Source organism: Peromyscus leucopus, chromosome 3 (genome assembly GCF_004664715.2).
Source record: "Peromyscus leucopus breed LL Stock chromosome 3, UCI_PerLeu_2.1, whole genome shotgun sequence".
Classification (NCBI taxonomy): domain Eukaryota; kingdom Metazoa; phylum Chordata; class Mammalia; order Rodentia; family Cricetidae; genus Peromyscus; species Peromyscus leucopus.
The window spans coordinates 109,067,189-109,088,621 of NC_051065.1; the positions used below are offsets into that span (position 1 = coordinate 109,067,189).

Sequence of the window (21,433 nt, forward strand, 5' to 3'; positions counted from 1 at the left end):
TTCTGTGACCTGGTCATTACTATGAGAGATGAGTAAATCTCATATGTCACTCTGTGTCCTTGAGTTACTACACCCTGGGCAACTTCCCTGACTGTGACCTCCCCAAACCTAGGAGAGCCCAAAATCTACTAAGATAGGCTGTGTGTGGTCACTTAACAGCAAGCATCCCTTTCTTTCTTCAGGATGACAGCCAATAAGCCTCAGAGCTATTTACAGACAGGACTTGTGCATGGTTTTGATCACTTTCTGTCAGATCTGTTGGTTCTGCCCGTCTACGCAGGAGGGAGATGTGATGTGGCTTGTGGAGTTGGAATGGACTGAAGCAATCACGGTGCTACCAACAGTTGACTTTCTGAGAACAGGAGACTGAAGTGTGAGATGGCTTCTGAGCATGCTGAGTACTTCTTTTATCACACACTGGATAAATAGAAAGTTGTGTATCTGCATCTGGAGCTTGGATGAAGATGCCATATATCAAACTGCAGGCATAAAAAACAGTTACTAGTGTTCCTGATGGGACAATACTGACTGTTCTTAAAATACGAAAGTAACTGTTTATTAAATGCCTACCTAACATCTTACATAGACCTGGTACCCAGGATAGTAGCAACTAGTTTCCTTTGGCTGACATGTTATTACACTGGAGTGGGTGACAAAGAGGCACACCATCTCTCTTATATAAGGGGGCTGTCAGAAAGGATTCTCTGCCACAGACAGCAAGACTAGATCCCACCATTCCATGCCATGGTTCTTTGTGGAACCTCAGAATTCTAAAAGCTTTCCCTAAAGACTCTGCCTTTAACATCAGCTATCAAGGTGGCCCCAATGTAAAGTTACCATTACAGTGTCTTCTCCACCTCTATGGCCCCCTCATGCCTCTCCTAACACTGGGTGTGTGTGTGTGTGTGTGTGTGTGTGTGTGTGTGTGTGTGAAATAGGTACTCAGTGGTTCTACCAACAGCATACAATCAACTTCACACCAATCAGATAATTACAGGAGTTCAGAAGGAGAATATTAGAGGTTGGAGATTGCTGTTTATTCTAAAATCTCAAGACTTTCTAAAACCTCTTGCAGGGTGGCTAAAAAAAAAAAAAAAAAAAAAAACCAAACTCAAAAACCAGGCTTTAGCCGGATCAGAGAGACACTCGCTTCTTGGAGAGCCTCTCCTGGTGAGCATAAGAGCTGAACAGAGGGTCTAAGGCTTCTTGGACTTGGGCTGAAGTCATGTGGTTCTCCTTGAAGCTTCCAAGTCAGAGGCGCCAGCTAAGCTGTCCGCAATTATTTCTGACCAGAGTCTCCCCCTGGGCCTTGGTTTTGGTTCTTTGTGGCTGGACACACACCAATCTTGGCTCCACATGAATAATCTGGGGAGGTGGCTCCCAGCCAGGAGCTACCCCAGCGCCCCAGATCCCATCTTCAGCTCTCAGGAAGACAGGGAGAACCATAGATTTTAGGATGAATCATCATGTCATCCCTTAAGACAGGGAAGAAAAAGCCCAAGGGGAAGAGATGAGCACGTGTCTTCTGCAAAGCCCACAAGACTTAAAAGAATCATCGAAATATGCTCATTGGTACTAAATTAGAGATGAATCAAATCTAATTAGACCTGCCTAAGTCTGACAAAACGGTTAATTAAATCGAATTGGCCACCTCTCCAGAGTGATTTTCATAGGCGTTGCTCAACACAAATAGGTGCGCCAGAGCCCAAGAGATTTTTTTTTTTTTAATATCCATTTCTCAATACCAAGTAGAAGCAGCATAGCTCAGTGTGGACAGCTTGCTGGGGCCAGCCCAACTGATGTGCAGGTACACGACTAGGACAGAGTATCAAGTGTACTTAGAGGAGAGGTGCAAACCTGAGCACCTTCGGTGGGTAATCTGATATCCTGAGTATCCAAGGGGGAGCTGTAGAAGAAGATAAAGGGGTGGAGGGAAAGAATACTCAACCAACTTCCTTCCTTCTTTCCTCCCTCTCTTCCTCCCTCCCTCCCTCCTTTCCTTCTTTCCTTTATTTCTTTGGCTTAATCTTTGAGCTGAAAAAAAATTCAAGATGCTGAAAAATCAAACTCAGGGATTCACGCATGCTAACAAGTGAGCTATACTTCAGCACTGAATTAATATCTATACACACCCTTGAATATTTAAAAAAAGCTTATCTACAGATCAAATCTAGTCAATCCACAGGACTTCAAGCTCTTAGAGGTTTTTCATAAATGCATGTATATACTCATGTGTATACACACACACACACACACACACACACACACACACACACGCATACACACCTGTGCTCAAACAATAGCTCAGATGGTAGCTAAATGATGCAAGTAGCAGGGTCATGATGTGTTGCAGTGTGTCCTTTCCTCTCTACTCCTTGTGCTGTGAACGTTAATATGGATGGGCTACTGTAATCTCAGGAGTTTAGCTAGAGAGTGGGAGAAAGCCAGGAACAAGGCTGGAAGCAAGGGATAGACAGTATGGGAGGAAGCACTGGTTAATGAGATTGTCCAGTTGAAAAACTGGGACGTGCTCAGGAAGTGAGACATGTAGTTCCAGAAGTTCCAGCGGTTATGGCCATCTTGTAGAAGGAGCATTTGGAGGGCTTGAGAGACGGGGACTTATGGACTACATTTGAACTATCTCACTGGTTAGGGTGGCTGCATTAACTGAACACCCCGGAAGGAGCAGCAGATTTTGAATTCCAGCCAATGACTTTCCTCCGTAGACTTTTTGCTAGCTTTGAAGATGTGATTGCTCATTGTGAAGCTCATCAGTAACTGCTGTGGGGGATGGATATGGACAATCTTGCTTATACAAGCTGCTCACTATCTGCAATCAGCCAGGGGCTTTCTTCTTCTTACTTGACAGGTGATAAACTCACAAAAATAGCCCCAGAGATAGAGACCCACTAAGATGAAGATCTTCCTTTCTGTCTCCATTGTTTATTTTAGACAAGAAATGACCTTGGATCAGCCGGATGGAACAGCTTACACTTTTAATCCCAACAATTGTAAGGCTGAGGCAGGGGCATTGCTATGAGTTAGAGGCTAGCTTGGCCTTCATTATGAGACCCTGTCTCTTAAACAACAGTAAAAACATAAATGGACAAGTCATGGGTCATTTAAATTGTCTTCCCCAGTACTATAGTTAACGGGAAATTCAGAAGGGGCTAAGGAGTGAGTGTACACAAGGTTCTGGTCGTGTGTGTGTGTGTGTGTGTGTGTGTGTGTTATAACTCTAGTGGCCTAAAAATGAATACACTATATAGTACAGTGCCTAAGAGAATGGTTTGGGGGGTTAGCAGACTGGATGTGAATCCTAAAGCAACTCAATTGCTATGGGGTTATTGATTAAAGTGGCCTACTGCAAACACACATCATGACACTGTGCACCAGTATTGGAAGCATCAAGTGGGATGATCTATGGAGCACAGTTGTTAGAACAAAGCAAACACAGACACTGGTTCTGATCTCTGATGCAGTGACCCTTTAGTATAAGCAGAATGCTGTCTGCACTGGGCACGTGGAAGGAATTCATCCGTGGTGTTTCCTTTCCATAAACAAGGCACGTTGGGACAGTAAGAATCCTAAAGAATAACCTCAGCTTGCCCTGCAATAATACATTGTCATTGGGAGGCAGTAACACAAGCGTCCACATCTGGGGCGTCTTCAGAAACAGGCGCCCCAAGGTCAGCTTGGCTCTTGGCTCCTGGCAAGTTGCATTTCCCATGGTGCCCAGCTCTGTGCCAGTCCTGTGACTTGGAGCTCTGCTTCCACCTGCATTCTCTTGGCCGTCACCCTGGTGAGGCTGCTGAGCTGCCTGGCTCACCCTCTCTTGCCAGTGTGTGCACATATGAGGGTATGCATTTTTAAACACCCACCATAGCAGATTGCAGCCATGCTGACTGGCTTGCCTGGCCTGGTCCCCACGGAACGCACTGGTTTGGTTAGTGACAAAAGGAGGCATTTTGGCACAATCTGCACCTCTCTAGCTTGGCTGTTGTTGGTGCACATTTAGGGACAGGAGGAATTTTTATTTAGGAAAAGTCTACGTCACATTATGAGCTGCTATGCCTATGCACATTAGAATCAGGGATTCCAAGAGAACGCTGCTGTGGGTGGTGCACACATGCATGTAAGGGTGCACAAACACACATGGGTACGTGTGTGGGAAGGCCAAAGGACAACCTATATCTTGCTGTTCTTCAGAAACACCTCACCTTGTGTTTTGAGTCAGGCGCTCTCATTGGCCTGGGGCTTGCTGATTCAGTTCGGCTGGCTGGCCAGGGAGCCTGCGGGACCTGAGGCCTTATTCTGTGTCCTCCCCAGAACCAGAATCACAAGCACATGCCACGGCACCTGCGTCTAGGGAATGGGAGTCAGGTTCAAGTGCTTATGTGGCAAACACTTGATGTACTGAGCTATCCGCCCAGCCCCAGAGTCCACATTTCCTATGGAAGAGCGCTCATCCCTTCTCTCACAGTGCCCAGAGTGGGAGCTACATTGCTGGAGAAGTGTTTGCCCAGAAACACTGGGTGGCACTGCCTGGACCTTTGAGGCGTTCTTTAGGTGTTTTTACAATAGTGGCATCTCAACAGCACCCACAGGCCCTGGTCTTCCCTGCGCTGACAGTGAGTGGCACTTGTCCAGCATCGCTTCTGTTTGTGCCACTCACTAGACAGACACACTCTCTTAGCACCACGGGCAACACGCTGTCCCTATTTTTCAGGTGGGGAGACTAAAGGTGGCATGGCCCTGGCATGGCCCAAGCTCTTTGAGCTGCTCAGCACTCAGGTCCTGTGGTTTCCTATAACAAAGGGTGAGCTCGGTGACCACAGTAGGGTGGCAGGTAGGACTTGCCTCTCTGTCCTTTGTTAAGCTCTAGAATGGCCTCACCCACAGAAATGGGAGCCAATGAGTGAGCCATATGGAGGTTCTTGATTGTGACAAGATACGTATAACACAAAATTTACCATTCCATCCGTTTTAGCACAGTTGAACAGTATTTGGTATATGCCTCTCCACTCCGCATTTCCAGATCCCCCCCCATACAAATTCCACAGTCATTCGATGAGTTGTCTGTTTGCTCTTCCCTTCCCCCTCAATCACTCAACCGTCCTTTTCGTTCTCTGGGGATTTACCCGTGATTGGTGCTATGTAAAGCAGAATCCTTGACTTGCTCACCTTCCCAGGATGTGCTTAAAAGGTTATCCATGTCAGAGGGGAGGGAATTCACTCCTCCTTAAGGCTTCTGTTCTACTTCATGATTCTTCATTTCACTCACTCACTCCCTCATCTGTCAGGGAACTCTTGGCTGTTCCGTGTATGAGGCGTTAAGTGTTCCAGTAGCCACACTGGAAAGAGCCAGAGAGAGAAGCCATTTTACCGCTGTTTTTGTGCTATTGGCTAAACTTTGGATTTATGGTAATACTAGATATGTTTAACCTGATATGTCCAAATTACTGTGCTCTCGCTGTGTGACCGCAATGCAGATGATTAATGATGCCTTTTTCATCCTTTATTTACTACCTAGTCTTAGAAATCTAGCGTGTATTTCATTCTGCAGTGTTTCAGTGAGGAGCCACACATCACTTCTGCCTACCTGCCTTTCAGGGAATTCAGAGGCACGTGAAGCTGAGCTTTCCCTGTAGGGCGGTGCTATTCTCCATACTTAGTTGACCGATCTCACAGCAACCATGTTATTTTGAGTCCCCAAACTTAGTTATATAACTTCTTCATTTATTTTACATGAAATTTAAACCCTCTTTTTCTATCATCCTCAATTAATGTGCTTCTTTATAACAATGACTATATAAAAGATATAGGAACATATCCTTAACCACATTTACAAAGCCACACATGTGCAAATGAGGCAAAGAAATAATACGCGGTGCTGCCCACTTCTTTTGTTGTTGTTGTTTTTTCGAGACAGGGTTTCTCTGTATAGCTTTGCACCTTTCCTGAAACTCACTTGGTAGCCCAGGCTGGCCTCGAACTCACAGAGATTCGCCTGGCTCTACCTCCGGAGTACTGGGATTAAAGGCGTGCACCACCCCCGCCCCCCGGCACTACCCACTTCTTAGCTCAGAGTGAAGATGGATCAATGGCTGCTGTATAGAGCTAACACACAATTCCTAAGAATCTCTCTTTTGATTTATTATTTTTTTTTTTGAAGACAGAGTTTTCCTAAGTAACCTGCCTCAGCCTCCTGAGTGCCGGGATGACAGGCATCAGTGTACCACCAGGTTCTGTTTGATTTATTATGTTTTTTTCATGTAGCTTATATAATGTTAAGAATAACTTTATTAAGCATTCAAGTAATTGTCTTAATAGAAAAGAGTTTCATAACAGAAAACCAGAAACCTCACTGAACCTCAGGGGTGACTGTGGAAATGATGAGTTGAGAATGATCGTGGAAAGATGGGCAGAATCAGGGAAGGAAGGAAGGAAGGAAGGGAGGGAGGGAGGGAGGGAGGGAGGGAGGAGGGAGTGAGGGAGGGAGGGAAGAACATGCTTTACAGAGACAATCTCCTGTGTACCAGTCCCTGCTAGAGACATCATATACTACATTGGACTGTGAGACATTATTAATCAGGACTGTCACGTTCATGGTTTTAGTGGAGCATGCTATTTCATGTGTATCTGGAATTACCAAAGTCTTCATGAAAAGGCAGACTTTGTGGAGGGTCTCGAATTCTGCATATTACCTTGGTACACAGGACCAATAGAAAAAAGGAAGCTGCTCCAACAGCGGCAGCAATGATTACAGATGACAGCGTGCCTTAAGCGTGTAGACTATGACAGACACCACATTCCATATACAACCTCACCTCCTTCTCCTTAAAGCCTTGACAGTGTTGTGATTCCAATATGGAAATTAGGAGGCTCAGCTTCAGAGAGCTAAATGCACTGATGGAGAGCACACAGTTCTGTTCTAACTCTAAAGCACCCACTAATCATCCTGCTTTGTCAAGGATTGAGCTGCTTCTAGGGCACAGGGCTTGTTTTTCTTGAGCAATACTTGTAGCCACATTAAGGGCAAGTTGAGCAACCCAGAGCCAGAATTCTATGGCAACTGGCAATCCTTCTCCATTGGTCTGAAGAGGTCTATTCTCTAAGCATAAAGCAGACAGGACAGGGCTGGTCGCTTTCCAGTTATTCAAGCCTTCTCCTCACTGACCTGGCCAACAAGAAGACTGGGAATGGTCAGAGCAAACATCATTGAGTACAAGTGAAGGTGGGGATACTGCTTATTAGCTATGGAAGGGTTTGAGAACTCTCCAGCGTCTACATCAGGGGTTCCCAACTTGAGATAGAAGGTGAGGGGTATCCCTGAACTTGAATGGGAAGATTACGTTCATCATTACTTACATTCAAATGTACCTGAAATTAAACACTTCCTTCCATTATGAATGTAGAGAACAAACCACAGTAGCATTGGCTTTACCTGTGACATCTGTACTTTTCATGCAAAATGTGTACAACTGTGGATATTTTGATATCATACTACTGTTTGTTGAAACACTTTAAACTATCATTTAAACTTGTCACCACTATAAAATTACTATAATTAGCTGCCCCTCAATTTAATATGTTAATGAATAAATGTACTACTCACCTGTTTTGGGGGGGGTATGTATTTTGCTACATGGATTATAATAAAATTAGTGGTTTGGGTTTTTTTTTTTTTTTTTTTTTTTTTTTTTTTTTTTTTTTGCAATTTTATTATCCCAAAATAGCGTTTTTCGGAAGGAATCTATATTCTGTAAGAGATCAAAATATGCTTCAAGTCAAAGAGCGACACACACACTTATCCTTTGACGCCTGGTGACATTGTTTTCACCGTGGCTCTCCACTCATCCAACACTGCAGAGGGACAACGCCCTCCATCCCCATTAAAGAGTCTCACTGAAGTCACTGGGAGGTGTTGGACACAGTCAACAGAACTGAGGAAGGACGGACACCTTCAGCACCTTGGAAGGGAGGGACAAGGTTTCAGATCTGAAGGAAGAACTCTGCCCTAACTCAATCCAGCCCAGCATTCCTTTCTGGGCACTCTTTTTTCTTCGCTAACCAGTTGTGAGAGTCCTTTTGTGAATAACATGTCTGGATTAGTTTGCTGGACAATTGCTTTGGCTTGGCCAGCCTCTGATTGTCCTTGCTTTTGTCAGTCAAAAAGCCTTAATCTTATTCGAATGCAATTTAATTCCCTAGAGAGCTGAGTCTTTAGTCTTCCGGGTTTATAAAGTGAGGGCTTAGAGCATTTCCAGGGGAGATGACATGGTGCTCCTTTCAAGCTGGGTCAATCCACCAAGGAAATAATTAGATAAATGCAAACTCCAATCCAGAAAGGAGGAGGAAAAGAATTTCTCCACAAATTACTTTTAGGACATTTAAGTGGAATTGAATTAGAATGTCAAGGGCCAGGGAGCTCTCAGGAGGTCATTCGATCTAGTCCTCTGTTGCTGGGCAAGAGCACAGATGTGAAAATCAAGCCTTCATTTAAAAGGACTCTTGGGAAGCAAACATTTTACCTATGCACCAATGTGAGTCTTGCAATATGGGCTAGAGGACCTTGTGGAATTCAAGAGATATTCATTAAAAATGCAATATAATTCATTAATCAGTTTTTAAAGATTCACTTCCATTAAATTTACTTATTTTTATTTAATGTGTGTGTGTTTTGCCTGCATGTATGTCTGTTCATGCCTGGTGCACACTGAGGCCAGAAGAGGGCATCAGATCCCCTGGAATTGGAATTAGAGATTGTTAGCTGCCATGTAGGTGCTGAGAATTGAACCTGGGTCCTCTGAAAGAGCAGTCAGTGCTCTTAACCTCTGAGCTACTTCTTCAGCTTCAGTCATTAAACAGTTTTATAATTAAACACTTATTTATTAAAGTCCTGCTATGTGTCAAAGACTATTCTAGACATTAGAGACATATCAGTGAATTTATACTCCAGTGGATAAAGAATAAGTAGTAAGAATATTGATGGATTTGTTAGATATCAATAAATTCATTAAAAAATGGAAAACACTGTATTGGATAATGATAATGGATTCCATTGGTTATATGTGTGTAGATAGATAGATAGATAGATAGATAGATAGATAGATAGATAGATAGATAAGGATTTAAGGCAGGAAGGGAGATTAACCAGAGGGAGGTGGATGCAGAGGGCAAGTATGACCAATTTACATTGAACACTGAAAATTTCAAAGAATAAGACAGTGTTTCATAAAAAATAGAAGTGGCAAAGCATTGCAAAGTGGGGAATTTCAATAAATGTATAAGCATGGGGGACTTACGACATGCTAAGAACTTAAAATGGTGCCTGGCATAATTTTTCATAAATAATGTATGTCATATATAGCTATAATACATATGAAATTTTTGTTAGTCTCATATTCAGTGAAGTTGACTTGGCATAATAAATACAGACAAAACTTGCTTGGCTTAGACAAAATCGGATCTTTTTTGAGGGTGACACAGGTCTCTTTGAAGAATCTGAATCAGGAAACTGATTATGTTTGGAATATGCCCCAGTCTCGTCCACACAGGACTAGGCAGGGTGGGAGGAAAAATGGAAAACTTCAGAAAGAAAAAATAATAACAAGACAATGTAAGGGATGAAAAGATTAATGCATCTGGGTTAATAATCTGAGCTAGGCCAAAGGATGGACTTGGTTTAGAAAAAAAGGAATTGGAGAAGGGTGTTACACATCTCAACAGCCAGCCAAAACCAGTAGAATGATAGGGTTAACTGGGTGGGTTCTGAATTAATAACATCTTATCTGCACAGCTCTGCAGCACCCATGGTGTTTGCTAGAGATGAACCACAGATACGAAGTACACACCGTCTAGTGGATATGTAGTGAACTTTGCCATTCAGCTCTGTGTAAACACATGCAATGGTGGCCATGCAACATCATCATCTACTCATACATCTTAGAATTTGCCCCTGTTACCAAGCAATTCATGACTACACTGTGCTTTTTCAAAAAAAAATTACTAATTTATTTGGAAATAGACAGACTGCAAGCACAGAAATGGCAAATTCACTATGAGAAACATGCCAAGTGGATTCTGGGACATCAAGGAATCTCTGAGGAGAAAATTGTTGTCTCACAGTTAGCCCCCTGATAACAGAAACCAAAGCAGCACCCGGGCAGCTTCGGATTCTTCCTTTCAAGCAGAACAAAAGCAGAGTGCATTTGGCTTTGCCCTCCTCACCCCCAGTGTTTCCTTGGTTGGGATTTGTTCAGCCACCTATATATCTATAGTTCTCTGACACGGGAACTTACTGACCACAGAGTAAAACCTGGTCCCATCCAAGCTAAAAGGCAGTCTATTCAAATGTGCTGCAGTGAGTCTGAGAGTGCAATTACCAGTGCACTGTAATTTTCAAAAACTTTCTCATTGAGACAGAATAACTCAGCACGTAGTAATTCTGCTCGAGTAGTTGAAACACTTCATTTGCCCTCGAGCTTCTCCCAACACGAAGGCTGCGTCGGTTTGCCACACCAAGTCATCTGTGTATTCCATTTTAATCTCGGTACACAGTGCTTCTCCTCTAATGGAATTTCTTCGCAAACATCCCACAGGCTTCAAGCAATCATGCTTACTTTGGATGTCACATGATGCAGGTGTGTGAAGATTTAGAGGCAGAGTCTGAGTAGGAGATAGAAAGGGATTCAGGTATGGTAGGCCAGAGAGACTTATTTTTTATATGACCAAATGAATGAGTGATCTGTTTGGACATCTGGGATTCACATTGTGTCTAATTTTCTTCAGTGTTCTTGGTGGGAAGACCGCAGCAACAGAAATGGTTTTCTCTCCCCTTGCAGTTTTGCTTAAGCAGGGGAGAATTACCAATCAGCATTTGGGTCTCACATAGATGCTCTGTTTAGGCTAACTAGCCGCCTGGCTACATGTTCCTCCATGGGATCTTCTGGACTGTTGGAGTATTTAAAGCTGCTCAACTATAGACCAGCTGTCTAGTGTCGCTATTACCATACTTACAACCCTTCAAGAAAGAGACTATTCTAACAACTTCATGGGAAGAAACATCTCAGCCAGATATATCACTTATCTATTATAGAACTAGGAGCCAAATAGCCTGGACTGACTGCCTAGACACCTAGGGAGAAAATGGAATTCTGAGATGACAAACACTCCTATTGGTTATAGTACGGTAGAGTTGCTTATGGTGGTGGCTTACGGTATGCTAAGACCATTCATTTCATGTGTTAACTCACCTAAAGGTGTCATTGACACTGAGAGTAGGCAACTTTCTTGCCCTGAGTTTGTAGACAGGGAAAGGGAGGCACACAGTTGTTAAATGACTGACTTGTTTCATCATGAAACGGAGAGTGTCATTTGGTTGCGAGCTGTCTGGCTTCAGGCTCTGCCCCCTCCTCTGCCTCAGAAAACATTACTTTTCACAGGTGTTTCTATTGTGCTACCTTTGAATTAAAAAGACATCTAGCACAGTGGCTTCGGAGGTGCCTCGGGGGGTGTGGGCTTCTGGTAACTCACTGGATACAAGCATGCTGTCCATGGCTGGGTCTACCTTCCAGCGATGGAGTCTTCCACAACTGCACATTGGAAAGGTGGGTGGTGTGATCCTCTGTGCTCTTCAAGTCAGTTCCATTAGTTGGGCATGTTGGTATTGCCTTGTAATTCCCACACTCAGGAGACTGAAGGAAGAAGGACCAAACAAGTTCAAGGCCACCCTGGGTTACATAGTGAGTCTGAGGCCAACCTAGGCTATAGGAAGAAGCTGCCTCGGAAAACCGAAAATGAAAGAAAAATGAACTGCTGTATCCTCGCAAGGCTTCAGGTACTTGGCCTTATTGGTACAGAGAGGAAATAAAAAATTTAAAAAAAAAAAAAAGAAAAGACACACAGGCAGGAAAGCTGTGATCGGATGGAGAAGCTGCCGCACCCTAGAAGCTCAGTATGTTCACTATATACAGCTGGACAGGGAGGCGGGGTTTGTAGCTGGACCCTAATCTGTCCTGCGGTCCTGCAGCAGCTTATAAAATAATCACTCAGAGGCTTAATATTAATTACAAATTGCTTGGTGTATGGCTCAGGCTTATTGCTAGCTAGCTATTAGATACTAAATTAACCCATTTCTATTTATATATTGCCTCGTGGCTGTGGTGTTACCAGTCTGCTGGCATCCTGCTCCTTGTGGGGTGGGCTGGTGTCTCCCCAACTCTGCCTTTCTTCTCTCTGAATCTTCCTTGGATTTCCTGCCTAGCTATAGCCTGTCTTGCCATAGACCAGAGCAGCTTCTTTACTAACCAATAGTAGTAACACATATTCACAGCGTACAGAAAGCCCGTCCCACAGCAGGGGTCATTGCATACAGCTGAACCAAGGAGGCGGGTTAGCTAATCCCAGTAGAAGCAGGCAGTCTCTGGAAGGAAGCAGTCTTCAAGCTGAAGTATCCACGGTGGGCAGAAAGCTATGGTGGGCATTTTCTGCACACACTGTTGACACTTGGATCAGGAAATAAGACTTTGGCATTTCCCTGAGCCTAGCCCATGGAAAGCTTTGCCATTTCTCATGGGGCTGAGGCTCTGGGGTCCTTGACAAAGCCATATCCATGTCAACTGCACAGATTCACTAAGGACTTCATTCACTCAAGGCTTCCTCCTTTGATCCCCATACCAAACAGTCACTTGACCACACAGAATGACATATTTATTTTAAATTCATAAATTTACACGGATACACCAAGGGCAATTTCGTTTTTTTAAAACTGTATTTTTCACAAAAATGACAAATAATTTGAAGGCCATATAAGAATAATTACATTTAGGAAACATTGATTCTAATCCAAAGCCTGTATTTTGCTGGTATGAAAGAGGCTGAGGCAAAAGGATTATGAGTTCAAGGCCACTCCAGGCTTTGTAGCAAGACTCTGAATAACAGAGAAAGGGAGGAGGGGGCAGGGCATGAAGAGGGGCCAGAGGGAGCCCCGTATTTTACAGAAGAAGTTTTTAGATTCCAGGTTGCTTAGAGCGGCCCGCTAAGGGCAGCACAGCTGACGGTGGATGATGGCTTCCTTCTCTGACCTCATGCTATGCAGTGGATTCTGTTCCCACCGACTGCTCTCCTGGGGCTCTCGTCTAATAACAGCTCATAAGGTGAATATTATTGTTGTTTCCACATTTTACAGAGAGGGAAACTGAGGGTTAGAGACAACACAGTTTGTGCCAAGATCAAATATCTGATAAGAGGTAGAGTTGGGACTCAAACGCCAGACTTCACAGGTGCCGGGTTTACTACAAATCTGTGTCCAAGTCGTGGGAAGGGTTAGCAGTTAATTACCAAGCAGGCCCATGCCCATGTTCTTTCCAGATCACTCAGTTTCCTGTTGTCTCTGAATATTAAGATTTCATAAAACATAGACAAAAAGGAGGGGGAGGGGCTGATGTTGAAATTTATCCAAATAAAATGATTATTTAAGTTTCTGGCTGTTAATACACCTTCACAGTAACAGCTCTTCTCCACTTGGATGTGATAATGTCATTGGAGCAGAAGATTAAATTTAATGGTACTATGGTAATGTTTTCAAAACAGTGTGATGTAACTTGTTACATGAGCCAAACATAAATTAACAGCGCTAAGAAGTCTCCTCCTCAACCTCCACGTACTCACAAGCCCACATCTTGTTTTGTATTTTTAAATTTTGCTAGACACTGACAGGACTTCAATAACAAACAAGAGCCTTTAGGTAAGGCTTTCATCATGAAGAGCATCTCCTGGGTTTCTTCATGCCATGCCTTGATTAACTGCCATCCTTTGGTGGTGATAAAAGGAAGCCAAGTCAACAGCAGTCTGCTCTCTCTTCCAGGGGAAGGTGAGGGCTGCAGAAGAAATAACCAGGGCTACAGTTGGAGGCTGTGAAACCTGGTGTTCTCCTGAAAAGGAGGGGGGCTGATGGAGCCCAGAAGCCAAGCAAATGTAAGTGACGGGGTCGACCCCATGTGCTGGGGTTTCTCTCATCAGCTGTGTGAGCCGAGCACAATGATCCCCGGGTTATAGACTCAGAAAACTGATGCTAAGATGTCTTGTCCCTGAGTAGGAAGTGGAACCCAGTCTCACACACACTGTCTGTCTATAAATTCCTGTGTGTGTGTGTGTGTGTGTGTGTGTGTGTGTGTGTGTGTGTGTGAGAGAGAGAGAGAGAGAGAGAGAGAAGAGAGAGAGAGAGAGAGAATGAGGGGGGGGGGGAGGAGAGAGAGAGCATGAGTCGTCCATTTCACTGTTTGCTCAGGTCTCATTGCTGCATACAGTAGGCTGTATTTCAAACTTCCCAGGATTCTTAGGTCTCCACTGCCCATCTTCCCATGGGAGCACACGGATCACAGATGTGTGTATTACTGTGTTTCGATTTTATGTGGCGTCAGGGATATACACTGAGGTCCACACACTTGTGTGGCAAGTGCTTAACACACTGAACTGTCTCCTTCCTATAAATCCTTACACCCCTTCCCGGCTGGCACGGGATCCTTGGCAATGGCAGAACAGTCCTTGGAGCAGAGACATCCCCAAGGCTGATCTTCTCATCACTTCAGTTTCCTAAACACTCTTTGTAATTAAAGAGTTGAGTTAATTACTGATGAGGCACCTGGCCCACGGTTCACACAGGTCCTGGTGGTGTTGGGTGTGTTCCTGTCTAACTGGAAAGTTCTGCTGCTTCATTTTGCTCTTCTTTCCAGAAAAGGTCTGGACTATTGACCGACACCTGGCAGCCTGGACACACCTAGCAGCCTGGACTTGTGGTGCAATCATTGTTCTAATTAAGGGTTTTTCCTCAGGCCATCTGCTTTGCTTTCCCACCGAAATATATCACAGCAAAGGCCTTCTCAGCTGGAGGTAGGATGTAGGAATCTCACAATAAAGTTTGCGCCAATCATACAGATACAGCATAGCTCAAAGCAGACAGTTTATTTCAGCCTTTGGAATGGGTCTGCCAATGTCTAATCATTAAGGAAGTGACTTTAACATCCACATGTCCCCCAGGGTGGTCTCTAGGTGCCACACTATGGTTACCATGCACCTCCTAATATTCTTCCCAAATCTCCAGCTCACCATCACTTCATCCCAAGGCCTTGGCTGTGTGTCCGAATTACCTTGGTGGGCTCTTCTTTGCTCTGATCTTACTTGAAGTGTCACCTTTGAAGAGACTTCCTTTCTGTAAAGAATGATCTGCTAAGGAACCTTGCTGTTTCTTGCCTTTAGAGCTGACTGTGGTGTGAACAGCTGCTTGGCTCTCCTGGGACCAGCCCCATTACTAAGAGGAGTGCTCTCTGAAAGCAGGATAGTCAATAGTCAGCCCTAGAGCAGTACCACCAGGCATGGAGCGGGGACTCAACAAACTCAACAAATGCCTGGAAGTTGTATTAGTGCAGCCCATAAATACAATCTCTCTCTCTCTCTCTCTCTCTCTCTCTCTCTCTCTCTCTCTCTCTCTTTCCTATCTTGGTCTCTGACAACAGAATTCTATCCTAAATTATTAGGGGGAGAAAGATATGTAATGGAAAGGGTTACTGGTGGATTTCTTATTAGTTGGATTGAGTCACAACTAAATTCTGAAAGTTCCGTGAGCCCTCAGAGGCTCCTCTTTCTGGTCTCACACTCATTGGCATGGACCCAGTCCCACCTCCCCCACCATGGTCCTGCATCCCTTTATCAGCTGAGCTCTTTTGTTTGAATTGTTTTCCATTAACCTTGCACACCCAAGTATTCCTCAGCTCAAAGGAGGTGCCAATATGCCATATCCCGATGACATATGCCAATGTCCTCTACCATGATTTAGGGAATATTTAATGTTCTTGTGCCTACATAATGTTCATTGCTGGCTCCACTCCCCACCCGCTTCTTTCCCCTGAACTGTTTTCTCTTGAACTCTGCTTTCTGAGATTGCCAGAAACTCTCTTGCTTCTGGACCTTGGCACCTGCTCCTTGCGATGCCTTCCCATTCCTCCCCAGCTCCCACCTCCTATGCTCCAGGGCTAACATCTGTTCATTTCAGCATTGAACGGATAGTCCTTTCCTTCTGAAAACTTCTAGAATAGGGTATGGGGCCTCCGACACCTTGTATTTTACCCATGACAGCAAGCAGGTGTTCCCCAATACCCAGCTTCCTAGTTTGCTTCCCCTTAAGTCTGCATTTGACCAGAGTCTTTTCATAGCTCTAGTGTTGGACACAATGATTGGTACTTTGCTGTCACTCAGGAGTTTTGTTTGTTTGTTTTGGATCTTTGTTTTTTTTTTTGTTTTTTTTTTTTTTTTTTTTTTTTTTTTTTTTTTTTTTTTTTAAATGTTATGTGGGTGCCACAGAAGCCAGAAGCAAGTTTTAGATCCCCTGGAACTAGAGTTCCTGGTGTTTGCGAGCCACTTCATGTGGGTGCTGGTAACTGAGCCCCAGTCCTCAGCAAGAGCAGCAAGTGCTCTTAACTACCAAGCCATCTAGATCTCCAGTTCCAGTCCCTCAAGAATTTAAATAGTAAGGAAAGGACTTAAAAAAGAAAGAGAAGATAAGGGAAGGGAAGGAAAGGGAAGGGAAGGAAGAAAGAAAGAAAAAGAAAGGAAGGAAGAAAGAAAGAAGGAAAGAAAGAAAGACAGAAAGAAAAAAAGAAAGGAAGGAAGAAAGAAAGAAAGAAAGAAAGAAAGAAAGAAAGAAAGAAAGAAAGAAAGAAAGAAAGAAGAAGAAGGAAGGAAGGAAGGAAGGAAGAAAGAAAGGAAGAAAGAAAGAAAGCGGGCCAGGCATAGTGGTGCAGGGCAGGCAAATCTCTGTGAGTTCAAGGCCAGCCTGATCTACAAAGTGAGTCCAGGACAGCCAGGGCTACACAGAGAAACCCTGTCTAGAAAAAACAAAACAAAACAAATAAAAATAGAAAACAACATAAAAAAGAAAAGGAAGGAAGGAAAACAATTTGATTTGCATGGCTTTGATTGACATTTGGAGGCAGCTCAGCAGCTGATTGTCCGCTGTGCTCCTTCTACCCAGAAATCACTCTGGCTCTCTCTCTTTTTGCACAATCCCCAAGAAGCAAGGTAACCTACCGAGGAGCCTCCACTCACAGACCCTGCCATTTACAGCGTAAGGTTAGAAGGTGATTTTTAGAAACCGCATCATCTGTGGCGCTCGCTACTTCTCAGCAGAAACTCAAAAAGGAAGGAAGTTTCAGCCAGGCCTCAAATTGGCAAAATGCAATGCTTTATGTTTTTGGCCCTAGAGACAAATATGTAATCAGGGAGGTATGTAATCTGGTCTGGAAACTCAGGCCAGATAGGGTGACATGGAGAGAGAGGAGCACACACAAACACACATAACCATGCACGCTCTGATTTGTGCAAACCACATTAATGGATGGCAGCTTCCTACCTCTGAAGTAATTTATAAATTAAAATAATTGCCTCTTTGAACTGTTCTGATATTAATTGACCTATCACTAATGTAAGAACAGTCTCCAAACCATCCAAACATTACCTAAACATTCTTATTCCCTTTATTCTGGAAATTCAAAAACCCACAAAAATAGACCCTCTGTTCTGGTGCCAAGGGTCATAAAGAAAAACCCATCATCTTTGATGACTTTGCAATTCTTATTCTATTTCCTCATCAAATTAACTCCAAGTGAAATGGTGAATACTCAGAACTTGAAGTCTTCCCACCCAGGCTCCCCTTTAACAGTCCCCACCCTCAGCACATGGATCCAGTTCTAGCTCAGATTTCTGGTAATGAGAGCAGGGCAATTCATTAATTTTTATTCATTTAGCTTTGGATCCATATCCCAAGTCACCTCAGATTGTGGGCGCCTGGCATTTCCTTCCAAGGTAAATGAGAGAGAATTGAAGTTGGCTGGGATCCAGATGTGCACACGTGGAGAAGAGCTTGCCTGGGTCACTGAACAGAGGTGACCTTGACCTGTCTTGAAAAGACAAAAACCATAGTGTTGAAGATAGGGGACTCCAAGCAGGGGTTCTAAACCAGGGACATTTGGCCCCTGAAGGACCTTGAAGTCCAGAAACATTTGATGGTTATAGCTTGGGGAGAAAGAAAAAACTACTACTGCCATCAAATGGCTGCTGCGCACTCTTGAAGGAACATGTCACCTCCCAGGAGGACACAAAGGACTATCCAGGCTCCATGTCAACAGTACCCAAACTCAGAAATCTAGCCCTGCAGTATAGAAGTTGTATCTTATGTTGCCTCTTTGTGGTTGTGTGACCTTTGTATGTTTATTTCTTTGTATGTCTTTATGTGCATGTTTGGGTATGTAAGCATGTATGCATGTCCACGCAGAGGTCAAGGAACAGGGTGTTAAGTGCTCTCTCACTGGCATGGAATGTAGCAAGCAGGCTAGGCTGACCGGCCAGGGATCTACCTATCACCATCTCCTCAGCACTGGCATTGCAAGCATACCCAGTATTCTTGGCATGTTTCCTGAGCCATCTGAACCTCAAGGGTTTTTTTTTTTCTATAAAATGAAGATAACAGTAGGATATCTAATTTTATTAACGTTCAATGAAAGAAGTTGTATAGGTTTAAAAATATACTCTGTTTTTATTTATCTCCTAGTGTGTTTCAAGTAGAAGTCCCCATGATTTGGTGGTAAAATGTTGGCTTAACATGTTTTCAATTAGTACATCTTTGTCCCTATTTATGGAGTTCAGCACAGTAAGTTAATGCATGCATACATAATGAGTAATGATCAAGTTAGGGTATTTTGCATTTCCAGTTCCTCATTTATCATCCTATGCACTGGGACGCATCAAGGCCTTCTAGTTATTTTGAAGTGTATCATGAATTGTTACAGGCCACGGTTACCCTATTTGAGCATAAAACACAGGAGGCCATTCCTCCTGGAATATACCAATATAGCAGTCTTGGTACACTCCTGTGTGTTGGTGGCCACTGCACAGCCTCTTCGTAGCCACTTGCCCTCCCAGCCCCTAATGGTCTGTAGTCTAGTTTAAGAAGTCAATGTTTTTAGCCTCCACAATTATTGAGAACATGCCATATTTGTCTTTCTGTGCCTGGATAGTTCATTGAAGAAAGTGTCTTTCAATTTTATCCATTTTGACACAGATGGCAGCAATTCATTCTTGTACCTCAGTGTGTATGTGTGTGTGTGTGTGTGTATGTGTGTGTGTGTGTGTGTGTGTGTATTTATGTGTGGTGGGGAGCTTCTGTTTACTCCTCTATCAGTGGATCCCTTGGTAGACATGTCCTGATTATTGTGGGTATTGCAAGTGCAGATGGACCAGCAGTATGGTGAGCACATTTTCTTTGGATGTTTGCTGAGCATATGCTTGTTCTGGCCCTGGCTGTCTGCGGTACCTCTGTGCCATTTTCCACAATGGCTATACTAGCCTGCATTTCCAGCACCAGCACATAAGCATCCTCTTTGTCCAGATCCTCAGCAGCATTTCTTAAGCAGTAACACACTGCTGGAATAAGTTGATGTCCCAGCATTTATATTTTGGTTCTAAAGCCCAAGTTAATATTTTCTTTCACTGCATTTGTGGACAGATAGAAAATGACTTTCAGTTCTACCTATGAGATAGAAGTATTTGCCAAAATTAGGTGTTTGTTTGGCATAACTAAGGAATACTAATTTCAAAAGGCTAAAATAATTCTGTTTCCATTTAGTACTATGAAATGGCCAATTACAGATACAGACATCTTCCAACATCTCAGCAGACCTATGGTCGCTAAGTCAGCAATCCAACAATACTTGCTTTAATTTAGACAGCAAAACAAAAACAAAGGTTTCAGTTGGTGAGAATACTCTTCCCCGAATTCCCTGATTAGAACAAAATGGACATATCCATCTAGTCTGTGTTTTTCCATGTGGCACTAATAAATAATGTCAGCTGAAGCGTGAGCATCAGCACTGTGACTGCTGTGTGAAATTCAGTATTTACTTGGACAAAAAAATCAATTTGGATTTATAGCACATGTTACCAAAAAGCTTCCCAAAATTGCTATTTTAAATAAGAAGTCTCTTAGCATCACCTAAAATTAATCTGCTTGTGTTTTCTATCCACTCTGAATAATACTCTCAGTGATTTGATGAGCAAAAAATCAGACATTCTCGCCACTTCTTAGTGTCATGCCATCCATGACTCTTCTCTCTCTCTCTCTCTCTCTCTCTGTATAGGGGGCACTTTTTGCTCACCTTTCCTAGAGCTTTACTTTCTCAGGTGAAAATGGGCTGGCAGAATCTTTCTTGAAAATTCACTAAGAGGATAAAATGCACTGATTGTGAGCTTGGTGTTTCTTAAGAGAATTGTTCCAGAATCGTTAGTTATATTATTGCAATGGTGGCTATGTTGTTTTTATAGCCAGAAACGGGCTGTTACTCTGCATTCACTGAGGAATTTCAAAAGCACTGCCACCCACAGGCTAAATAAAACCATTTTTCTCACCATAGTATGTATAAGCCATATACAGCAAGCTGTTGCAAAAACAACTCAGGATCCCTGTTGTTGTTTTGGGGAAACAGAAAGAAATGAGACGGAGGAATAACCACAAAAAACTTCCGATGGCCAGATGGCCGCTTACCCCAAAGCTAGTGAGGCTTTCCTATCTCCACTACATTGTTTCCATATTCTCCTTTGACTTGGGGTGGGGGTGGCGGTGGGGGGGGAGTTAGGAAACAAATTCTTCTGCATTCACCCCCCCTTCCACTCAGAGCAGCTTTCTACACAGCCAGCTCATCACAAAATTCTTAGTGGTGGTGAAGAAAATGCTCAGGACAGCAGGGTTAAATATGAAAAGGGTGATTTTTTTTTTAAAAGAGATACCCATAGCATTTATTCATGTGCTTACTATAAGCGCAATGCATGTTTCTTGTAGAAACTACAGAGCAAAAAGAGTAAAATGCAGATTATGTCGCTAACCTCAGCATCCAGAGGTGAGACCTTTTCTTGCTACCTACACTGAAAGCATCAGTCTCCTCCTCCGTGTGTGCATCTCACTGAATGTTCTCTTAGAGAACGTTATTAAAGAATGGACTCAGTGAACTTCTTCTGTGATGAGACAAACTGTACGTTAGACTTTGTAGGCTGGGTAAGGTCTGTCCTAACTAGCTGACTCTGATTCATTCTGTCATGGTACCATGACAGCCGTCACCAACAGTCAATAAACATGGAGATGTAGCCCGGTTCTCCCCTCAGTGGCCTCCATTTCTTGAACCTCTCATTTGTTGATCCCTGTAAGAGTACCATTGTCAGAATATTGTTATTGAATGCCTTTACATTAGCATGTCATCAATAGTGCATTACATGTGTTTATAGGTATTTGTGTGTATATAAATGTGTGTGTGTGCTTGTCCCACGGCCAGTGGTCAGTCAGGTGTCCTCCTCTATCAGTGCATAAAGCAGGCATGGCCTTTGTATC

General features: G+C 43.4%; 1 long non-coding RNA gene across 2 annotated transcripts in view; it reads left to right on the plus strand.

Moving 5' to 3' along the window:
• Positions 1 to 21,433, plus strand: part of LOC114681577 — a 338,811-nt gene that overhangs the window by 155,170 nt on the left and 162,208 nt on the right. The window contains exons 1-2 of one of the 2 annotated variants that reach the window (XR_005091142.1): positions 13,342 to 13,750; positions 13,871 to 13,980. This is a non-coding gene — a long non-coding RNA (uncharacterized LOC114681577). Of the gene's footprint in view, positions 1 to 13,341; positions 13,751 to 13,870; positions 13,981 to 21,433 lie in introns of those variants that run through there. The other variant, XR_003732919.2, reaches the window with a different exon arrangement.